Raw genomic sequence first — 21,889 nt, forward strand, 5'->3', positions numbered from 1 at the left:
GAAATACTAGGAGAATAGAAATAGGATTGACAACTTATCAGATGCAAGAAGTCACTGAAGGAGGAAAAATCAAAAGTATATGAGATATTTTAAATCCAGTGACAGGGAAAGTGGTCATGCCCAAAACAGAAACAGGGAATGGAAATGAAAGAACTGTAATTAACCAAGAGGAGTCAGGAAGGCAGACAAGGATTTGTGTTTATACATACAAATTTGGAAATATTGGCAAAACGCTCAGTTGGATTCATATAGTGTGCTAGTAGTTCTAAGGAGGAGTAATCAATACTATCAAAAGCTGCAGAAAAATAAAGAAGAGAAGGAAAAATCTCATTTGATAACAAGGAGATCTAGTAGTTTCCTCTGGGGACATGGTGAGCTGGTACTTCCTTAACTGGCCCCACTGATTAGATGAGGTCCTGTGACTTGTTCTGGCCAACAAGTCTGAGACATGGCTTGCCACATTTCCAGGCCAGAAAAATGTAATTTTGCTAGTGTAAAATCCTGCCAATTCTCTTTCTCTTTGCAAGACACCCTGCCATGCTCCAGATCTGGGCTGCATTATCAGCCTGGGTCCCAGTGAAGAGATGAACCGGGTCCCCAGCTCACCTGTGATGGCAGTGGTCAAATAGCTATGATTTCGGCTGAGATCGAACCCAGACTGCTGGAGGCAAGAGAATTTTAGAGACTGTCAAGGCAGCAGCTTCACTTTTTGAAAAGGTGAAGGAAAAGACTGTTAAGTGATAGGGTGGAAAGAAGGTGAAGTACTCAGCAAGATCACTGCCTTGTGAATCTGGTCATGAGGAGACGGAAAGAATTCAGCAACTTTGAAGATAACAGAAGCAACAAATAGATTGTGACAACTGTTGTTTTAGTGGGAGGAAGCAGGAACATGAGAGAAAGGTTATGGGAGGGAAAAAGATTAATAGAATAAGATTTCAAAAGATTTGGAAGAGGGTCAAGGGTTACATTTAGAAAAAAAGAGTCACACTCCTTCCTCAGACAGGATTAATAAGGAGAAGGATTAATTGACTTTAAGGAGATATTAAGTTGGGGAAGGAAGAAACTGAGAGTTCATGTCAGATGGCTCCCACAGTCACTAACGTCATCTTCCCTTTCAAAGGCTGTCATGTTTTGACATTATCCAGGATTATATCTCCACTCATTAAATACTAAGCAAAGGCAAAATCTTTCATCAAATTCATCCTTCTCTGAGTAAATAATTAATAACGACAATGTCCTCAACACAATGCCAAGCATGGTAAGGTATACAGGCGTCCAGAGCAGGTACAATAATCTCTTTAGTGAACTTATACTCTGAAGAGGGGAAGAAAATTAACATACATTTAAAATTAGTGAACAGCAGAAAACTAAGTATTACCTAACATTAAGGTATGGATTATAGTCAGGCACAGTGGCTGGCACATGTCTGTAATCCTAACTACTTGGGAGGCTAAAGTAGGAGGATATTAAGTTCAAGGCCAGCCTGGACAATTTAGCAAGATCCTGTCTTAAAAAAAAATTAGGCTGAGGAGATAAATTAGTGATATCACACTTCTCTAGCTTGCACTAAGCCCTGGGTTCAATCCCCAGTAATACCAAAAAAAAAAAAGTCCAAATTATAGGAGAATGGTAATTATAGGAGAATGGTAATTAAGCTGTAGAAAAGTGTCTTTGAAGCACTAGAGCTTGAAAATATGCAAAATTAAAGATACAGGAAAGAGAATAATTATTACCCAGGTGAGACAATCCAGGACAATTAAGTCTGGCATGCTCTAGGATAAGATATGTGGTATGTGTTCAGCCAGAATTCTTAGCTGTGTACATCAGAAAACAACTCTGGTTAATTTAAAGATTTGAATAGCTCATAGATTCATCAGGAGTAACATAGAACCAGATTTAGAGGCTAAGTAGCCAGAGTCAATGCCCAAAATCATAATGCAAGACAGGTCTGGTAAAGCTTCTGCAGCAGCCATCAATGGTCACAAACACCTTACTTTGCATTATTGACCCTAAATATGATCTTTGATGCCTCTAGAAAGTGAATGGCTATTGCCCCTACCACTCACATTCACTTTGCATCCAATGGGGTCCCTCTCTCTCTGTATCACTATCTTGCTTCAGCATATGTCCAAAGAAGAGAGCCCAGATCATATGCTTTGACACGATTGTTCTGCAAGGAAGGTAGGAGAAATCATTGTCTAATAGCTGCAGCCTTGTTAACAAGAGTTGTTCTTCAGAATGTTGGGGACTCCCCATAGATAAGAAGAAGGTTCAATTGTTGAATGGTCAAAAGATCAACACAGTGTCTATGCAAAAGGAAATATGACTGAAAAATTACAGAGGGTCAAAAAATGATTAGAGAGTACTCTGAAAGTCAGACAGAAGAACTTATCTTCCTATTGAAGGAAAATTGAAACTTGCAAGATTTCATAACAGAATACAGAAATGTATGAGAAACAGAGTAAGTGATGTATTAATGAATAAATAATTACAGCAGCAAGAAAGGCTAGATGGGTTGGAAAATGGATTAAAAGAATTAGAGACTGGAATGCTAGGCTGCAGCAGTATTTGGGTGCAAGAGAGACACCTTAAACTAGGGAGGTGAAACAGAAACAGAAAAGTACGCTCATGAAAAATATTTTTAAGAGAAGATAAATAGGCCATAGTGACTGAGTATAAGTAATCAATGTATTACTCTGAAGTGATTCCAAAATTTTGAGCATAGGTCACTGAGGAAATTTAGACCAAAGCTAATTTGGGTGAATTTTAATTTTGAGGATATTAAACTTTCTTTTCCATCTCCAATCTGCTTAGGATCATCTAGTGAATTTTCCATAGCAATTACTTTCCAGTTCTAGAATTTGCTTGATTCTTTTCTATAGCTTAAAAGTGCCTGCTGATATATCCTATCTGTTCCTATTAAGCTCATTTTTTCCACCAGGAGTGGTAACACATACTTAGAGTCTCAGCTATTCAGGAGGCTAAGGCAGGAGGATCACTTGAGCCCACAAGTTTGAGAGAAGCCTGGGCAACATAGTAAGATCCTGTCTCAAAAAAAAAATGTAAAGTCTAGGACATAACCCAGTGATAAAGTGCTTGCCTAGCATGCACAAGGCCCTAGGTTTAATCCCCAGCAACACACATACACACACACCCACCCACACACACACACACACACACACAAAGTCATATTGTTTTCATTCTTTGCTAAATTCAAAATGTGGGCCATCATGGAGTTGGCTTTCATTAAAATATTTTTGTGATTTGGGCTCACATGTTTCTGATTTTTAAAGTGCACAATAGCTTTTTTACATACTGGGTATTGTGGATAAATCACTGTAGAAATTCTGGATTCTTCCTTTGGAGAATTGACTCAAAAAAGGCAGCTCAGTTATTTTTTAAATATATTTTTGTTTTTAATTAACACATAGGAATTGCACACATTTATGGAGTATAATGTGATATTTCAATACATGTATATAATGTGTAATGATCAGATCAGGATAACTAGCACATCTGTCACCTCAGACATTTATCATTTCTTTGTGCTGGGAATAAATTCTTCCCTACAGATATTTTGAAATATTCAATTAAATGATATCAACCATAATTATCCTATTGTTCTGTAGAGCATTAGAACATTACAAGTCAGGCTGGGGGTGTAACTTGGTGCTAAAGTACTCGCCCAGAATGCATGAGGCCCTGTGTTTGAAAACATCACCAAAAAAAGAAAAAGTTTTCCTCCTAATCAACCATCCTGTCTCATCACCCCCCTCAACCTTTTCATGCTATATTTCTATTCTCTCCCTCTTTGACATCAACTTCTTAGCTTTCATACATAAGTGAGAACGTGCTGTGTTTGTCTTTCTGTGCTTGACTTATTTCACTTAATGTTCTCCTGTTCCATCAACAGGCAGCTCCCTTACTTGATGTTCACCTTGAACTTACATATTCTTGGTTTTATGCTGCTCGGAAGGATCTGTGTTAAGTGCAAGGTATTTTCCAAATCTAAGTTGGCAGAATTCGGTTTCAAGACCCTGTCTTCCCTGTGGATATCCTCAGGTCTTGGCCTTGGGCTTTGCTATACCAGGCATACACTAGGCTTTATGCTAGATGTGTCCCTAGAGGCCTTTATGGTATCCTAGCTGGATATGATACTAACAAATGTTCATGAGATGTTAACTGGATTCTTTCTATGGCTGGGCTGGACCTCCAATGTGCCCCAGCACTGCTCAACATCTGTATTTCTGTTCCACTCCAATCCCACAACCTTGAGCCTCAGCTGTCTGGTCAGCCTTGAGTAGCTCAGATGGCATACAGTCAACTTAGTCCTTAGCCAAGGCTGGTAAGGAACTGCAGACACACTCTGGGGTTCACCTTCTACACATCTTTTTCCTCTGTAGTACCCACATTCCAACTGCTCCTGCTGTCCTGAACCCCGGGCTTTGTCTCTTCAGCAGAGCATAACCACCATGCATTCTAGCTCCCTGTACTCTAATTGGGAGTACAATTTCCCAGGAAGACATCCAGGTCCATCATAGGGCTTATCAGATGAGATTCTCTTCTTCCAGGGATTGCAATTTTACATCGCCTTTTGTCCAAGGCATGAAAAGCATTGTCACATATATTTTGTCCAATTTCATGGTCATTTATAGCATGAGGCTAGCCTTGTACTAATAACTCCATCACAGCCAGAAGCAGAAGACTGAAAGCATGAAGTATAAGGGGACACTGAAACTGAAAATTCAGTAGACTGCTGACATCTGCTTTGTCTCAAGGACCTTATTCTGAAGCCAGTCAGTCTACCCTCATCCCTCAGGAAGCAGCTTAAGCAGAGCCTTTTCTCTCTGGCATTTATCAGACTCTTGCCAGTTTGACATTCAACAACTTCCTCAAACCTTTAGGTCCATTTTTATTGCATCGGGAAAGGAGGACAGGAATCTTCTCTTCTTAGCTCTGAATTTTTGCCAGCCTTGAAACTAGGAGCTATGAGATGGGCTGGCTTTTAAGAAGAGAATTTTCCCTTCTCTCTACTTCTCGTTGGCTTCTCTAGGTAGGAAGATTATCCTGGAGAAGAGTTAGTCTATCCAGGTAGTCTGTCCTCCATAGCTCTTCTTCCCTCACCACTCACCTTTCCCAGGCTGTAGGCCTTCTCCTCCCAGGAGGTGCAGGGCTGCCCTGCAGATATCCCTCTGTTTTATCTGTCATAGGCTAATCAGTAGAATTCCCTGGGAGAAAAAGCAGGACGTCTCTTAAGCCTTGGGCATGAGGCACATTTCAAACTACATTTCCTAATAAAGCTGAACCTAGAGTAGAAAGGTGTGTGATTAATTGACCCCCTCAGGTTCCAACAATGCCCTGGCTTAGATCCCAGTCCTTACTTTGGTGACTCACTTATAGTTTCCCTTTCAAGTTCAGCTCTTGACTTTGACTTGCTGCCTTGTTTTATCAAACCTAACTCTATGTTGAAGAGTCCTTCTGCCAGTTCCAGCCCTATGGGATACACACCAACCAGATTCTTCTTTCCCTGATCCTTACTGAAGATATGAGATTAGAAAGTCAAAATAAAATGTTATTTTCATTTCTGAAATAAGCTTTGTTTGGTGTTTATGATTGACTGTTGATCAAAGTACAATATAAATCAAAAACAAGGGATTAATCCCCTCAGGGACTAGTTCATTTAACTTTATTCCACTCACCTTGGATAATCTCTCTTGATTCTCTATCCAACTAAAACCCAACGAGAGAACATAATTACTATTGGAACTCAAGGGGGTCAAAGGCCTCAGAATCCTGCTGAGCAATCAGTAGCAACCTTTATGTGTATCAACACCCAGCATTATCATTACATACATTATCAATAGAGGATTCCTCAAAACCAAAGAAATTTCCTTCTTTGATGTTAGACACACAGATGAAAGGTTAAGTGTTGGAAGAAAGCACGGCATAAATTTTTTATCATCATAGCTGTCAGGTCAATAATTATGAATTATTTATCATTAATACCATCATTAAAAAAACTTCCTCAACAAATATTATATGCAGCACATTAAGCTAGGTGCCACAACAGAGAAGAGACAAGGAATACCCTTAAGGAATATACAAAGTAGTTACGACAGCAAGACATATTCAGACGAAAATACAGCCAACAATACAAAATAGAACACAAGAAGTGTCAAATGGCACAGGAAATGTGACAGGAAAAAAAAGAGATCACTGTGTACCGCAGGTGCTCCATTTCAGTCTCTCAGTAGAGGTTGGAATCTGAATTGGGTTTTATGGTTTAAGTAGAACTTTTTAGATTGAATCACATGAAACTATCATTTTACAGATCAAAATTTTGAATATCAGCAATTTCATATGGCCCAACCCAATAGCTAGTAAGTGTCTTGTGCATGAAAAGGAAAGCATGGACTGAGACAGTGGGGGTAACCTGAAGTAGAACTCCACATGAATGAGCCTAGAGAAAAAAAATATTATGTTAAGTGAAATAAATAAATCAGGCACAGAAAGACAAATACTGCATGTTCTCACCTATACAGAGAAGCTCTAAAAAGTGGTTCTCATGGAAGTAGAGAAGAACGGTGGTTACCAGAGGGTAGGAAGAGTGGAGCAGAAGGGAGGAACAGAGAGAGGATAATCAACAGGGGTGCAATGGGATAGGAGGAAGAACTTCTAATGTTCTATAGCACAGTAAGATAGCGATGGTTGACAATTGCATATTTCAGAATATCAAGTAGATGGCTAAGGATAGAGCTCAGCGGTAGATCACTTGCCTAACATGCATAAAATCCTGGGTTCAAATCTCAGTATCTAAATAAGAAAGAAAGAAAAAAAAGAATGAGTAGAGAGAATTTTGAATGTTCCCAACAAAAAGAAATGATAAATGTCCAAGATAGGAGTAGATAAGCAAGTTATTCTGATCTTATCTTTGCAAGTTGTGAACATATATTGAATTTTATTTTATTTTTTTAGGCTGAGTGTGGTGGCACATGCCTGTAACATAATATACTACTATTCAGGAGACGAAGCAGAAGGATCAGAAGTTTGAGGCCTGCCTGGACAACTTAGTGAGACCCAATCTCAAAAGTAAAAAAGAAAAGGGGTTGGGCATGTAGCTTAGTGATAAAGAGCCTCTGGGTTCAATCCCAGTACTGGAAAAAAAAAAAAAAAAGGAAAAAATTAAGTAAAAATTCATTAACTAGGTTTCACTGCCTGGCACAAAGTAGTTTATTTAATTAAAACTCTGCAAAGTGGACTTATATAGCACTTTTCTTTTCAGATATTTACTTAACAAGTACAAGCTGGGTGTGGTAGTGCCTGCCTCCCCAGCTACTGGAGAGGCTGAGGCAGAGGATTGTAAATTTAAGCTCAGCCTGGGCAATTTAGCAAGACTGTTTCAAAATAAAAAATAAAAAGAGCTGGGGGTGTAGCTCAGTTGTAGAACACCCCTGGGTTCAACCTCCAGTACCAAAAGAAAGAAAAAGGAAGGAAGAGGGGAAGGAAGAAAGAAATGGAAAGAGGGAAAGAAATGCATAGAAGATCACCAAGTAGGTAACTACTTGGAGTCACAAGCTGTACATCTGTTATTTCATCCTTACAACAATCCTGAGAGATGAATATCTCCTTTTTTTTTTTTTTCCACATAGAAATAATGGTCATAAAGAACCATGGTAGGTCAGCAGTAATAAAGAGGGGAGTTGGGAGCAAACAGTTCAAGGCCCTCACTACTTCTTGTCCTAGTGTGCCATACTAAAGAAGAGAGATCCTTCCCTCCCTGTAAAAACAATTAAGTGATTGGATTATATTTTCAAATAGCTTTCATTCACATGATTAGGCAATGAAAAATTGTTTTTATTTAATTCATTCAAAATCCTAAAGATTCTGTACGGTGTATGCATGGGGAATGACATTATTAATATCTTAGCATTTTCAATTATTCCTTTGAGAAAAAAATTATTAAAATGAGTAGTAAAGTCTTATATGCTACAGATTTCAAAAGTGAAATGATTTTTGCTTTAAAATTTTTTAAAAAGAATTCTCAGGCTGTGGTTGTGGCCTAGTATTTGTGAGGCACTAGGTTTGATCTTCAACACCACATAAAAATATATATATATATAAAATAAAGGTATTGTGTCCATTTACAACTAAAAAAATTTTTTTAAAAGACAAAGAAGAAGAAGAAAAATTCTCAGATAGCTCAGCACAGTGGTACATGTCTATAATCCCAGCAATTTGGGAGACTGAGGCAGGAGGGTCAAAAGTTCAAAGCCAACCTCAGTAACATAGTTACTGAGTCCTGAGTCGTTAGGTAACTTAGCAAGACTCTGTCTCAAAATAAAAGATAAAAAGGGTTGGAGATGTATCTCAGTAGTTCAGCACCACAGGGTTCAATCTCCAGTACAAAAAAAAAAAAAAAAGAAAAATCCCAGACTGTTCTCCATCAGGTCCTCCATTCGTGTGATGTCTACCAACAAAAATAATTCTGCCCTTTGCAATTCTTGATGTGCTCTTGCTGTATTAGATCTCTAGAGGAGGATTTCAAAGATACCAAAACTATTTTACTAAAGTCAAGATTCCTTATATACAGGTTGATATGTTCCTGTTATAAATCAGTTGATATTTTTTCCTAGAGCTATGTTAAATGTCTTCTAATTATGATTATTTAAATTCTTCTCATTATGTTATATTTGCAATTCAACTTGAAGAAATGGAAGAGAAGCTAAACATTTAGAACTTTTTCCCTTCTAAAATTAAATTTTGTTTATGTTAATCTGATTGTTTCCAGAAATCTAAAAAAAATTTAATTCATCTATATCAATCTTTATTATTTAATAAGTAGTAAGATCTCAGAAACCTACTCTCTAACAACAATACAGCAAGATAGATGGTTTAGTTAGCTGATTTTGAATTAAGAAACTAGATATCAAAACTCCCTTTTAACTGTGTTATAAAATGATGTAGAATTATTCTGTCCTAAAGCTATAACTTATATCTTTGAGATCTCCAAACAGTTCAAATAATGCATATACAGGAGACTCTAGCCTCATTTTAAAGTTTGAATGTATTGAATACTACTTGATCTTATATAGATGATTTAACCCTTCTCCCACCAACAAAAAGAATTCTGACACAAATTATCTTCTGATAGACAAATTACTATCTCATTGCATTGGAAACTTTTTAATTGCTCATCTGGCTCATTGTTGATAAGCTTTGAAATGTGAACTATAAAAAACAAAAACCTTGATCTATACTTTAAATATACTCATTCATACAAGATATTTTTCTTGCACAATTCTTTAGAAATTGCTTCTACTTCCTCACTTCTCATTCACTCCTAACTGAACACAAAAAGACTCCATTTCCTGTTCCCTCTTCTAACACCAATAATATACTTATTGTCACTCATAATGGACTTTACTCATACTCTTCCTTTTTAACTTCTTGGCCACATTTCTGACAATCGATTTCTTCCGTCTTTCTCTCTCTGGCTTCAATAAAATTTTGCTATCCTTGCTCTCTGGTGTTTCATTTGTATCCCTTAATCTTATAAACTTATGCTTCCATGCTCATTCCCTTGTAGACTGACACCCTTTGCATCATCCATCACCCTATCAGAGCTTCAGGTGTCACCTGACACCAAGTCTATCTAGCCCAGAGCACTCTCTTCATCTCAGGACCCAAACACTGAGATGTCTGCACTGTGTACCCACCACTTTGTCCGTTCAGCTCCTTTGACCCAACACTTGCATGACAGAAATCCTCTTATTCTGTCTCCAGACACTAACTCCACTTGATCTTTTTCTATTAGTGCTATTCTAACCTTCAAGTCACCCTGACATAAAACTTCAGAGTTGTTTTAATTCTTCTTTTGACCTTGACCCATAATTCAATTCAGTCAAGCTCACAACATCTTTCAAATCTCTACTTTCTTTTACAAAACTGTTCCTAGCATACAGTAGTAGTTAACAAGAATTATTTTCTGATGTTATTTTCATGATTTATGTACTGTCTTTTCTTTTTTTCAAAATTGAATGCTTCAAAAAGGAAGGAACTGTGTTTTATTCATTCAGGATAATCTTTAGCTGTGCCATTGAACTTTGGAAGAGTAGGAAACAACTGGCTTCAAATTTTCATAAAGAAGTGGGTTAGAGATGTTGGGGGAAGGGAAGGCAGTGGAGATTTTGTTTGAGGTGGCTTCGATGTGGCTAGCACACAGTTCTCCCTTAGGCTACTCAGGTAGTTTAGGATTCTGATGGAGATTATTTTTGTTTGGCAGTACTAGGTAGGGACTGAACCGAGGGCGTAGTGCGTACTAGGTAAGCAATCTACCACTGAGTTACATTTCCAGCCTTTTTAATATTTTGAGACAGGGTCTAGCTAAATTACCCCGGCTGAACTTGAACTTGTGATCCTCTTGCTTCAGTCTCCAGAGTTACTGGGATTATAGGCATGCACCATCGTGCTCAGCTCTGTGCATGTTTTCTCTTTTATTAAATATAATCTGCAAATCCAGGTATGGTTCACCTTTTTAGGGTTATTTTTTCCTACCTATTGATGCATTATAATTAGACATAACTGTGATTTGTTGTTACATATCTGTACATACACATAGTATAATAGTATTATTTGGTCAGTTTCCCCATGAAATTCCAATTCCCAATTTGATGGAGATTTGGGGGGCTGTAAAAAACCCAATGATCACTTAGCACTGACTCAGCTGGTAAGCACATTGCCCAAAAATAAATTTTATTAAGGAAAGATCAAGAATAAATCCAACATCTGGGAATGGAGAACAGAGTCATTTTGTATTTTCCTATGGAGCAGATGGTTTCTCCTGAGTCCAGCTCAGAGGGGTGTCAAGATTTCTCCCCTCCTGTCTCCTTCTTTCCTGTTTTCCTCCCATGATCCCCTGACACACTTGCCCTGTTCTCCCTCATCCATTGTCAGTTCCCTCAGCCTGTGTTTTGTGGGCAGAAAGAAGGAACAAAGGGAAATTGCCTCTCTCTGTTCAGAAGGAGATGAAGCATCTTCATCTCATTGTATACTTCTAATGCATTATTCTAAAGAATCTCAGACTCTTTTCTCCACTTTACTGCTTTCTGTTACAATTTGGAATGAGTCTGAACCCCAGGAGGGGACAGTGACCACTTCACCCAGGAGAGCTGAGGATTTTTAAACCCTGAATCGTTCTACAATGCACAGTATACAAAATTCAACACGGTGGCTAGCAAAAATAAATATTTGATAAGTAAACTAATAAATATGTTCTCTGTAAAGATTTGTAGATGAAATGGAAGTAGCCTAAAAACTAATTAGACTAAATTCTAATTAATGTGTAATGCTTTATAAAAATACAGTAAAAGAATTTAATCCTTTTTTTCCCTTGAATGAGTGGTGCCTGCCTGATGAATCTAGGTTGTTAATGAATTTGGCTCAGCTCTACTAAAATCAATGAAGCATTTCTATCAAATCAGTATTCAGAGTATGTGTCCACTGATTTCAACCTAATACTAAATATGTAAACTACTAAAACAGTTACTTAGGACCCAGTGCTTAAAGTTCCCTCACTTTAAAAGATGAACAGAAAATGCTGATGGGGTGGGGAGTGAGAGAAGAATGGAGGAACTTTAGATAATATAGAGGGGAATGAGAGGGGGTATGAAAAATGGTGGAATGAGACAGACATCATTACCCTGTGTACATGTATGATTACATGAATGGTATGAATCTACATTGTGCACAATATAGAAATGAAAAGATGTACTCCATTTGTGTACAATGAATCAAAATGCAGTCTGTAAAAATAAAAAAAACTTAAAAAGATTTTTAAAAAAAAATAGAATATTGGGGGCAGAAAAATTCCTCCAAATTTTGTCTTTCAATGGGCTCAAAGTTTTTTTAATAACAAGTGATAGTTTCATATAATTTGAATAAAATGTTTTTCCAATCATCAAAAAAAAAATGCTGATGTTATAGAGAAACCCAAAAACATAGCATCCCAAATGTCATCAAATAGGATGAAAAGCTGCATATTATTCCAGACATTTTGGTAAATCACATTCTGTATTTCCACTAAATAAACCATCTAGAATAAATGTCACATAGCTGAGCCTGAATGTGACTGGTTCACAACACCTATCCCTCAGCAGGCCAGTTTCAAAATCCATATATAGGAGCAGGATGGGAAAATGGGGACAGAAAAGAACAGTTTTACGTGTGGATTTCAGGGTCCAGAGAAAAACAAAGTCAAAGGATAGTATCTAGTCTATTCTGAGCTGACACAGAAAAGGGCTATAGAGAAAAAGGTTGCAGTGGCCGTGCACACAAGGAACTACGTGAGTTTGTGCCCAGGTTAACAATGTTTGAGGTGAAGCTGGGGAAAAGAGCATTTTATAATTTCTACCAATAACACAGCATGGCTTCGATGTTGCAGTAAAACTGGAGAGGAATCCAGTAGTATCAGGCAATTTGGAGATTCTGAAGCTTTGGGAACACTGCAAGAAAATATGCTGGATGGAGATTTCCACAGAGGTCACTCGACAGTAACTTCCAGCTGCAGCTTCAAAGAGGAGACTTAAAAGAATAGCATGAGAGTGATTTTGAGAACACATCAGGAAAGAGGGGTTTTAGAGGTTGTTACGGGGGGAATGAATTACCTAACAAAATGAAGAGATAAGCTAATATGGCCTCACTTGTGAACAAAACCATTGAAATTTGGAGATGTTTGGAACATAGTCATAAATGTGTAGATCAATGTCCTTCTGGTTCAAAGTTAAACCTTCTAATGTTTGTGTCTGTGTGATTTCACTAAAGAGTCTAAATTTTTCAGGTATTCAGATACCAGAATATCACCTTCAATTTGATTCATCTCTCTCTCTCTCTCTTTCTCTCTTTTGTTTTATTTTATTATTTATTTATTTATTCATTTATTTTGGTACAGGGGATAGGAGGGATTCAACCCAAAGGCACTTAATCACTGAGCCACATCCCCCAGTCTGGCCCTTTATGTGTGTGTCTGTGTGTCTGTGTGTGTGTGTGCATTTTTTTTTTTTTTTTTTAAGAGAAAGGGTCTCACTAATAAGCTTAGAACCTCACCAATTTGCTGAGGCTGCCTTTGAACTTGGGATCCTCCTGCCTCAGCCTATCAAATTCTGGGATTGGAGGCATGCACCACTACTCCCGGGTTCCAGCCCAACCCTCTTTTCTTGATTATTCATTCTATCAAAATACAAAAAGACAATAAACGTGTATTAAAAGGTTTCTTTTTGAGAAATTGCATTTGGCAATGTGGGAGAATAAAAAAATAAATAAACAATGATCCTACAACACAAAATGTATTTGGAAATATGAGATGACACATAAAGAACAATCAAAAATAGATTAAAAATATAAGTTTAGCAGATGTGGTAGTGCATGCCTGTAACTCCAGTTACTCAGGAGACTAAAGCAGGAAGATGGCAAGTTCAAGAACATCCTTGGCAACTAAGCAAGACCCTGTCTCAAGATGAAAAATAAAAAGGGCTGAGGGTGTGGCTCAGTGGTAAAGTACCCTGGGTTTAATCCCCAGTATGCCAAAATAATAATAATGAGATAATGGTGTCTGTCTCATTCCACCATCTTTCATACCTCCATCCCCTCCTCCCTCTCATTTCCCTCTATGTAACCTAAAGTTCCTCCATTCTTCTCTTATATCCCCATTATGTATCATCGTCCACTTACCAGGGAAAACATTCAGGCTTTGGTTTTTTGGGATTGGCTTATTTCACTTAGCATGATATTCTCCAATTCCATCCACTTATCTCCAAATACCATGTACATGTATGATTACACAAATGGTGTGAATCTACATCATGCACAACCATAGAAATGAAAAGTTGTACCCCTTTTGTGTGTGATGGATCAAAATGCAGTCTGTAAAAATTTTTAAAAATAATAAAGTTAAAAAATAACAATGATAACAATAATAATAATAATATGTTTATATGCACATAGAATACTTTTGGAAGAATATATAAAGACAATGTTTCCTTTGCAGTGGAGAAATGAAAATAGGGGTGGGTTGAAATCTTTTTTCACTGTTAACCATTTATGTTATGGTTGAACGTTCTTTTGAAACTTTTTTTTTTTGAACTTGCGGTACTGGGATTGAACCCAGGGCTTTCCATGTGATGGACCAAGTGCTCTACCACTGAGGTACATGCCCACACCCCAATTTCAACTCCCTCCTTTTTTTTCCATATGCTTATATTACTCTTTCAAGAACAGAATAATTGAGTTATATTTTTCCAAAGTAAATACAGAGTGGAAAATTGTTAGAGTTTTAACAAATGCATAAGTCTCTGGAGTCAGGTAAACAGTACTAAACTAAGTCAGGTAGGTTTTTCAAAATTGTCTGTTTCTTTTTGGTAGATTTCCATAATCCCTGACAATAATAGATGAGACCTATATCCAGAGTGCTACTTACAGATAGTTTATTTAATGAAAGAAAATCTCTGACCAAATATTGGAACATATGTATATTTTTGTTAGTAAGTGGGCACTAAAAATGCCAGACATCTTTTGAGCTTGGTGAAGTTCTGTAGGCACATAAACATCTATCTTGCAAAACATATGGGTGTTGAAATATTTAGCTAATCTACTTGGATCAGACAACAGACTCTCCCATTAAGTGGTAGGACCAAATGGAATCCTTGGCCTGAGTACTTCTTCATAGATTTTTAGGCAGATGGGTTTCCTAATGCTTATTAATATGTAATATTATGATGCAATATTATGGGCTGGGGTTGTGGCTCAGTGGTAGTATGCTCACCTAGCACATACAAGGCCTTGGGTTTGATTCTCAGCACCACATGAAAATTAAAGTTATGTGTCCACCTTCAACTAAAATATATATATATATATATATATATCATATATATACACATATATTGTATATATGAAGAATTTTTTAAATATTATGATGCATTATTGTTATACAACATTTATAGAGGAGTCTGTGTATTATTTCTCACCAATAAGCATATGTTAATTATCATTTTATTTCACCCACAGAAAATAATTTCTAACAGAGGCAGAGCAGCATAGTGAATATATGCTCTTCAGTCAAATTTTCTGGGTTCAAGTCTGGCTGTAGCATTTACTAGTCATGTAACATTAAGAAAACTATTTAAACTCTGTGGTTCTTTCCTCTTCTCTTACCAGGAAAATAGGAATGGCAAATATGCTTACCTTGTGAGGATATTCTGAGAATGTAATGAGTTCATATTTGCCAAGTGTTTAGATAAGTGTTAGGTACATAATAAATGCTCTATAGTTCTTATCATACATCTTAAAATAACAACCTTTGTCTAACCAGTGATTTCACTAATGAAGATTCTGTTAGTGGTATTAGGTATTCTTAGAGCCTTGGAAGATATAGATAGTGATTTCTTATGGAACAAAAGGATGGTATGGTTACTGCTCATTATAAAATTTTGGAGGTCTCTAAGAAGTGTTCTATGATTCAACCCACTGCATGTGCAGTTGTCATCTGGCCATCTTTGTGCCACCCTGTGGAAATTAGAGTTTGGGGTCACTGGTTTAAAAAAAAAATGCTGATACTGTGGTTACTGCTATTACTGTGAGTTCTTCATCTCTAAGTTTTGCCTCTTCTGCCAGCATCCATGAAACTGTAGCAGCAGAATATATTAACTTGCAAGTAGGATAAAACTCAAGCCCTTCATATTCCTGACAATGTTATGGTGTCATAAGCAAAATTGCGACAACAAATTCAAAAATTTAGATGAAATCAACAGTATTTTTTCTAAAAGACATAGCCTACCAAACCTTTTCAAGACATTGGAAAAGACTAATTTTTCTTGGGCAAGACACAGAAAGAGGAAGAGGAAAAAATAAATAAGTTAGTTTTCAACAAAAGTATACTTTTTGCTATTTGAAAAATATTGTTAAAATGAAAAGGCAAGGACAGGTGCAGTAGCACAGGTCTTTAATTTCATTAACTCAGGAGGCTGAGGCAAGAAGATCACAAGTTCCAGCCTCAGCAACTTAGCCAAGACCCTGTCTTAAAAAAAAAATAAAAAAGGGCTTGGTATGTATCTCAGTGGTAGAGCATCCCTGAGTTCATTTCTCAGTACTGTAAATAAATAAATAAATAAATAAAATGAAAAGGCAAGCCACAGACTGGGAGAAAATATGCATAGTTGGTACATCTCACAAAGCACTTGCATCCAAAATATAGAAAGAATGCTTTCAGCTCAATATGAAGTCAAAAAACAAATTTTAAAAAATAGGCCAAATATTTAAACAAAAACTTCTTAAAAGAAAATGTACTAATGGCCAAGAAGCACACAAAAAGATTCCCTATGTCTCTGTTCATCAGGGAAATGAAAAATAATACTATAATGAGCTATAAGTATATGCCCCTACATAATGGCTAAAATTATAAAGACTGATAACACCAAGTATTAACAAAGATGTGAAGTAATGGAAATTTGATATATTTCTGATGGAAAAGTAAAATGTCCTTTCACCTTGTAATATAGTTTAATAATTACTTATGAAATTAAATGTATACTTACCATATGACCCAGAATTTCTACATCCAGGCATTTTCCCTAAAGAAATAAAAATGTATGCACAGAAACGTCTACAAAAATTTTCATAACAGATTTATTCAAAATAGTCAGAAGTGGAAACCAAAAGTCATCCAAAAGTGAATGGGTAAAAAAATTATGTTTTTATAATAGAACTTACTCAGCATTAAAAGGAAAGAACTGTTGATGCACATACAAATGAGTGAATCTCAAAACCATAATGCTGAACAAAAGAAGCCAGAAATCAAAGTGAACATACTGCATGATTTCATTTATATGAAATTCTACAACAAATAAAACTAATCTATAGTGACAGATATCTAATCATCGAGCCTGTGAATAGAGAACTGATTGCAAAGAAATTTTCTATATCTTTTTGGGGGTGACATTTATAGGGGGTTATACACATGCACAAACATGCAAATATACAGTCACATAGATATATGTCAATGCTCATCAAATTATTCTTAAAATTTGTGCATTTTATATAAATTATACCTAAAGTGATTACTATGGTCTGTGTTCACCAAAGTTCATGCACTGAAAACATAATACCCAATGCAACAGTGCTGAGAAGCAGCACCTTTAAGAGGTGAGTAAGTCATAAGAGCAGAGCCCTTATGAATGGATTAAGGCCTCTTAACACAGCAGTGGCATAGTTATTACCATAGTGAGTTTCTGATCAAAGAATGAGTTTGGCTCCCTTCCCTTTGTCTTTTGGGTGCTCTCTTGCCATGAGATGCCTCCACCATAGGATGACACAGCAAGAAGGCCCTCACCACATGTAACCCCTGATCCTGGACTTTCCAGACTCCAGAGCTATATGTAAGAAATAGATCTCTAACCCAGCATGGTGGTGCATACCTGTAATCCCTGCGGCTCAGGAGGCTGAGGCAGAAGGATCACAAGTTCAAAGCCAGCCTCAGCAACTCAGCAAGGCCTAAAGCAACTTAGAGAGATCCTGTCTCTAAAGAAAATATAAAAAGGGGGTGTGACTCAGCAGTTAAGTCCACTGGGTTCAATCCCAGCTGAAAGAAAGAAAGAAAGAAAGAAAGAAAGAGAGAGAGAGAGAGAGAGAGGGAGAGAGAGAGAGAGAGAAAGAAAGAAAGAAAGAGAGAGAGAGAGAGAGAAAGAAAGAAAGAAAGAAAGAAAGAAAGAAAGAAAGAAAGAAAGAAAGAGGGAGAGGGTGGGAGGGAGGGAGGGAGGGAGAGAGAGAGAGAAAGAAATTCTGTTCTTTAAAAATTATGCAGGCTGGGCATGGTAGTACACAATTGTAATCCCAGAGACTCAAGAGGTTGAGGCAAGAGAATCACAAATTCAAGTACAGCCTCATAAACTTAATGAGACCCTGTTTCAAAATTAAAAAAAAAAAAAAGAAAGAAAAAGGAAAAGAAAATTAAAGTACCAGGGATAGAACTGGGGATAGGACTGGGGACTCTACTCAGTTGGACTCTATTCAGCACAAGGCCCTGGGTTCAATCCCCAGCACCGCAAAAAAATAAATAAATAAATAAATAAATGTGCTGGGGATATAATTTAGTGGTAAACCATCCCCACTTTCCCTGGGATTTAATTGCCAGAATAAAAAAAAAAAAAAAGATGCAGACTGAGGTATTCTGTTATTATTCTATTTCAGCAGCACAGAAAAGACTAAGACAGTGCTTTTTTTTCCTTAAAATCACGAACACTCTCACTAGCTACAGAAGATTCAATGGGTTTTAACCTCACCAAACCTTTATCTAAAAATATGAATAATATTATCTACTGTATTGGCAAGAGAACTATTTTAAATAATTCAGATAGACCATTTAGCACAATGTTTGGCTCATAGTAATAATAATAACAATGTTAACTAAATAACAGCTAAGGTCAGAAATAGTATGGATGATGTTTTCCATGAAGCGTCCCTGAGGAGATGAGTTTTGAGATAATCACTAAAGAAAATCATGAATTGTGTTAGAAATGTTGGATATATAAGAAAATGTTGGACAAAACTACATATGAGCACACTTGTAGGCAACCATCAGGTATATTCTGCTATGTTAGACAAGCTACACTTAATTGTAATAAAAATTGAGAAAGAGGTTAGGAGGGAGTGTACAATGCAATAAGCCCTGAAATGTGAAAACTAGCATAGGAAACAGTAGCACATGTCAGCACCAAGTAGCCGTGATACATAGAGATGAACATGTGGAGAAGGTTATTCTGAAAACCATATGTAAAAATAAAAAGCAGCAGGGAATGACTTGGGACCAAGAAATGAAGTAGAAATCTATCATTCTGCGATGCACAAGGAGACAGATCTTAGACTAGAAAAGAGAAAAATAATAGAATGCAAGAGGCATCTAGACACACAAAATAAAACAAAATAAAATAAGATTCACAAACAACTTCAAAGTCTTGAGTTGGAAAAACAGGTCAACTCTAATAATTTATGCCCAGGTGCACAATATATGCAGGAGGAGAACAGAAAAGAAAACTCAAAAGAGGAAGTGAGTATTTTAAAGGGAAAATAGATATTAGAGATTATGTTGGACATTAGTTTGCTGGGGCTGCCATAACAAAGTACCAGAAAATTTATTGTCCCACAGTTCTGGAGGCTACAAGTTCAAGCTCAAGGTGTTAGCAGGGCTGCTTCCTTCTGAGAACTGTGAAGGAGAATTTGTTCCATGCTTCTCTTCTCAGTTCTGGTGGCTTGCTGGCAGTCTTTGGTGTCTCGTGGCTTTTTCTATATCACTCTGATCTCTGATCTTCACATGGTGTTCTTCCTGTGTCCAAATTCTTCCTTTCTATAAAGACACCAGTCATATTGGATTAGAGATCCACCCAATTCAGCAAGACCTCATCTTAACTAATTACATCTGCAACAGTTCAACTTCCAAAGAAGGTCACTTTCTAGGGTAACATATACATTTGGGAGGACCCAATTCAACCCATATCAGTGCTGTTCACCAAATATATTTAGGTCTCACCCTTCCGAAAATATGTAAGATTGAATCTTCTCACCCTTTTCGAAGTTACATGTAACTCTAACTTGCTTTGGCCAAAGAGATGTGAAAGTAAGTGGCGTTTATCATTTCCGACTGAAGTTCTAAAGACCAATGCATGATTTGCCACATTCTCTTCCCTCTGCTGAGGTCACTGTCCAGGTACATGTCAAGCGTGTCACTAAGGAACTACAGTGAGTAAAGCCTCCCTCCTGTCATGGTGAACCCAACAGCAAGAAACAAACTCTTCTGCATTGAACTAACTAAATTTGGGGGGTGTTTGTGACTCTTGCTAGGTATGTAGCTTATCATAAATACAGAAATGATTGCCCTTTTTCCCAAAAGACTTGTAATTAGGAAGTGACCTTCTGTGGGTCAGCCATGACTTTTTATATTTTAAAACAGAAAACTAAAAATAGGAGGCAGATTGTATCTATACCTCCCTAGATAGTCCTTTCTGACTTTGGAATTGGTCATTTGACTGCCATTCCCCAATGGTATAATAGTAGGCATTAGGAAACTGGAGGATCCAGCCAGCAGGTGGGAGAGTCATCTGAAGAAGACCAAGAGACAACCTTCATGATTTTATTAATTACTAACACAGAACTCATATCCTGAGAAGCTAGGCATGCAGTGGTATGGCCCAAGTGTTACCAACCGCCAATGACATGTAAATACTACCTTGTAAGTAAAGGTTAATGACCCATGAAGCAATAATTTCTAAAGGCTGCCCACAGGTTAGTGCCATACAATGAATAGTAAGTCTTCATGTTTGGAGGTGAGATAAGAAAAATAAGCATAATGTAGAGAGTTGTTATGAAAGATGCATATTTGATTTTGAATTTTATTCTTACACCCTTACAGCAAATAATAGTTTTCTTATGAAATAACAGTAATAATAGCTGATTTTATTTTCCACATCCTTACCTAGAAAAAGCAAAAGGTAGCCACTCTATTGCACCTCAGAAGTAGATTTTTTTCACCCAAGTTCAGGGTGTCTCTTTATATTCTGTGAGGTCCACAAGGCCAGAAACAATTGTATCAAAAAATAAGTGTTGGGGTGCTCAGCAGTGGTGTGCTCACCTAGCACATGTGGGTAAGATCCTCAGCACCAATATAAATAAATAAAGGTATTGTGTCCACCTACAACTAAAAAAAATTGTTTAAAGGAACAGTATTTAGATTAATTCTTATGTTCATTGTCAATTTTGAAAGGGGCAGTAGTATAAAACGCCAAAGGCAGCAGAAGTAAACTCTCCTGTATCCTCAAGTTGAGACCATTGAATCTTTCTTTGAAATTTTGCTTATAAAAAAAGGACATTGGGGACTGTAGATTCATATTCATATTCACACACATAATATTCTTTATGTAGACAATGCATGGAGGAAAGAGCATTGTAATTTTCCCACAAAATAGATATGCCAGACTCCTGCATAATTTATACAACATAAAACCAATAGACCATGTAGCTTTGGTGTTTGATTATGATCCCTTGGTTCTTTCTGATGAGCACCATTAATCAGTCCAATCAGTGTCTAAAATGTCCTATTTATGCCTACAAATAAACACCTAAATGGAGGTATTAAGCTTAATTGAAATATGCTTTTGTGCAAAGCATTTCTTGGCCTAAATGTTAAAAAAGAAAAATTTATTTTATTTTAGAAGAACATAAATGAGCAACATAAACAATAATAATTTTTTTCTGCGATTTTTTTAGAGATACAAGAAAAATTTGGGGGGTTGTTTTGTTTTGGGGTGTGGGTATGTGTGTGTGTGTGTGTGTGAGAGAGAGAGAGAGAGAGAGAGAGAGAGAGAGAGAGAGAGAGAAAGGAGAGAAAGGGAGAGGGGAGAATGGGATACTGGGGATCAAATCCACATGCCAGGCAAGTGCTATACCATTGAGCTACGTCTCCAGCCTGAAAAAGTATATTAGTGCCTTGACTTTTCACTCAAATAAAACTTTCTACTGTTCAATTAGTTCGTGTTTCTTATTTAAAAGAATACCTCTGAAGTTTCCTCTTTAATGCTGATAAATTTAGAAGGAATATTCATGCTTTAATTTGATTGTGAGCTAGGATATTCTTCTCCATGGATATCTAAAGGCCAGAGCAACCTCTCAATGGTTTCGCATTTTCTAGCTCCCCAAGATCCCCTCCATGTTTTCAAAGAGAAATAAATCAGACTGATAAGACAAGCTATAAGCACCAAGACCTGGATTTTGTTTTCTCTTCACAAATCTTATTCTACAGCTGCTCCATTTCATTGCCATAACAACGCAGATCTATGGAAAGTTTTTAAATAGC

The 21,889-nt window shown here is 36.9% G+C and overlaps 2 long non-coding RNA genes across 4 annotated transcripts in view; one reads left to right on the top strand and one right to left on the bottom strand.

The window, feature by feature from the left end:
- Window positions 1–21,889, top strand: part of LOC306662034 — a 41,096-nt gene that overhangs the window by 5,244 nt on the left and 13,963 nt on the right. The window lies entirely within an intron of this gene.
- LOC306662027 overlaps window positions 18,076–21,889 on the bottom strand; it is a 110,008-nt gene continuing 106,194 nt past the window's right edge. For 2 of the 3 annotated variants that reach the window (XR_013764030.1, XR_013764031.1), the window contains one exon: window positions 18,076–19,387. This is a non-coding gene — a long non-coding RNA (uncharacterized lncRNA). The remainder of the gene's footprint in view (window positions 19,388–21,889) is intronic. The other variant, XR_013764032.1, reaches the window with a different exon arrangement.

This window comes from Sciurus vulgaris (assembly GCF_902686455.1).
Source record: "Sciurus vulgaris genome assembly, chromosome: 5".
In the NCBI taxonomy this organism is placed as follows: Eukaryota; Metazoa; Chordata; class Mammalia; order Rodentia; family Sciuridae; genus Sciurus; species Sciurus vulgaris.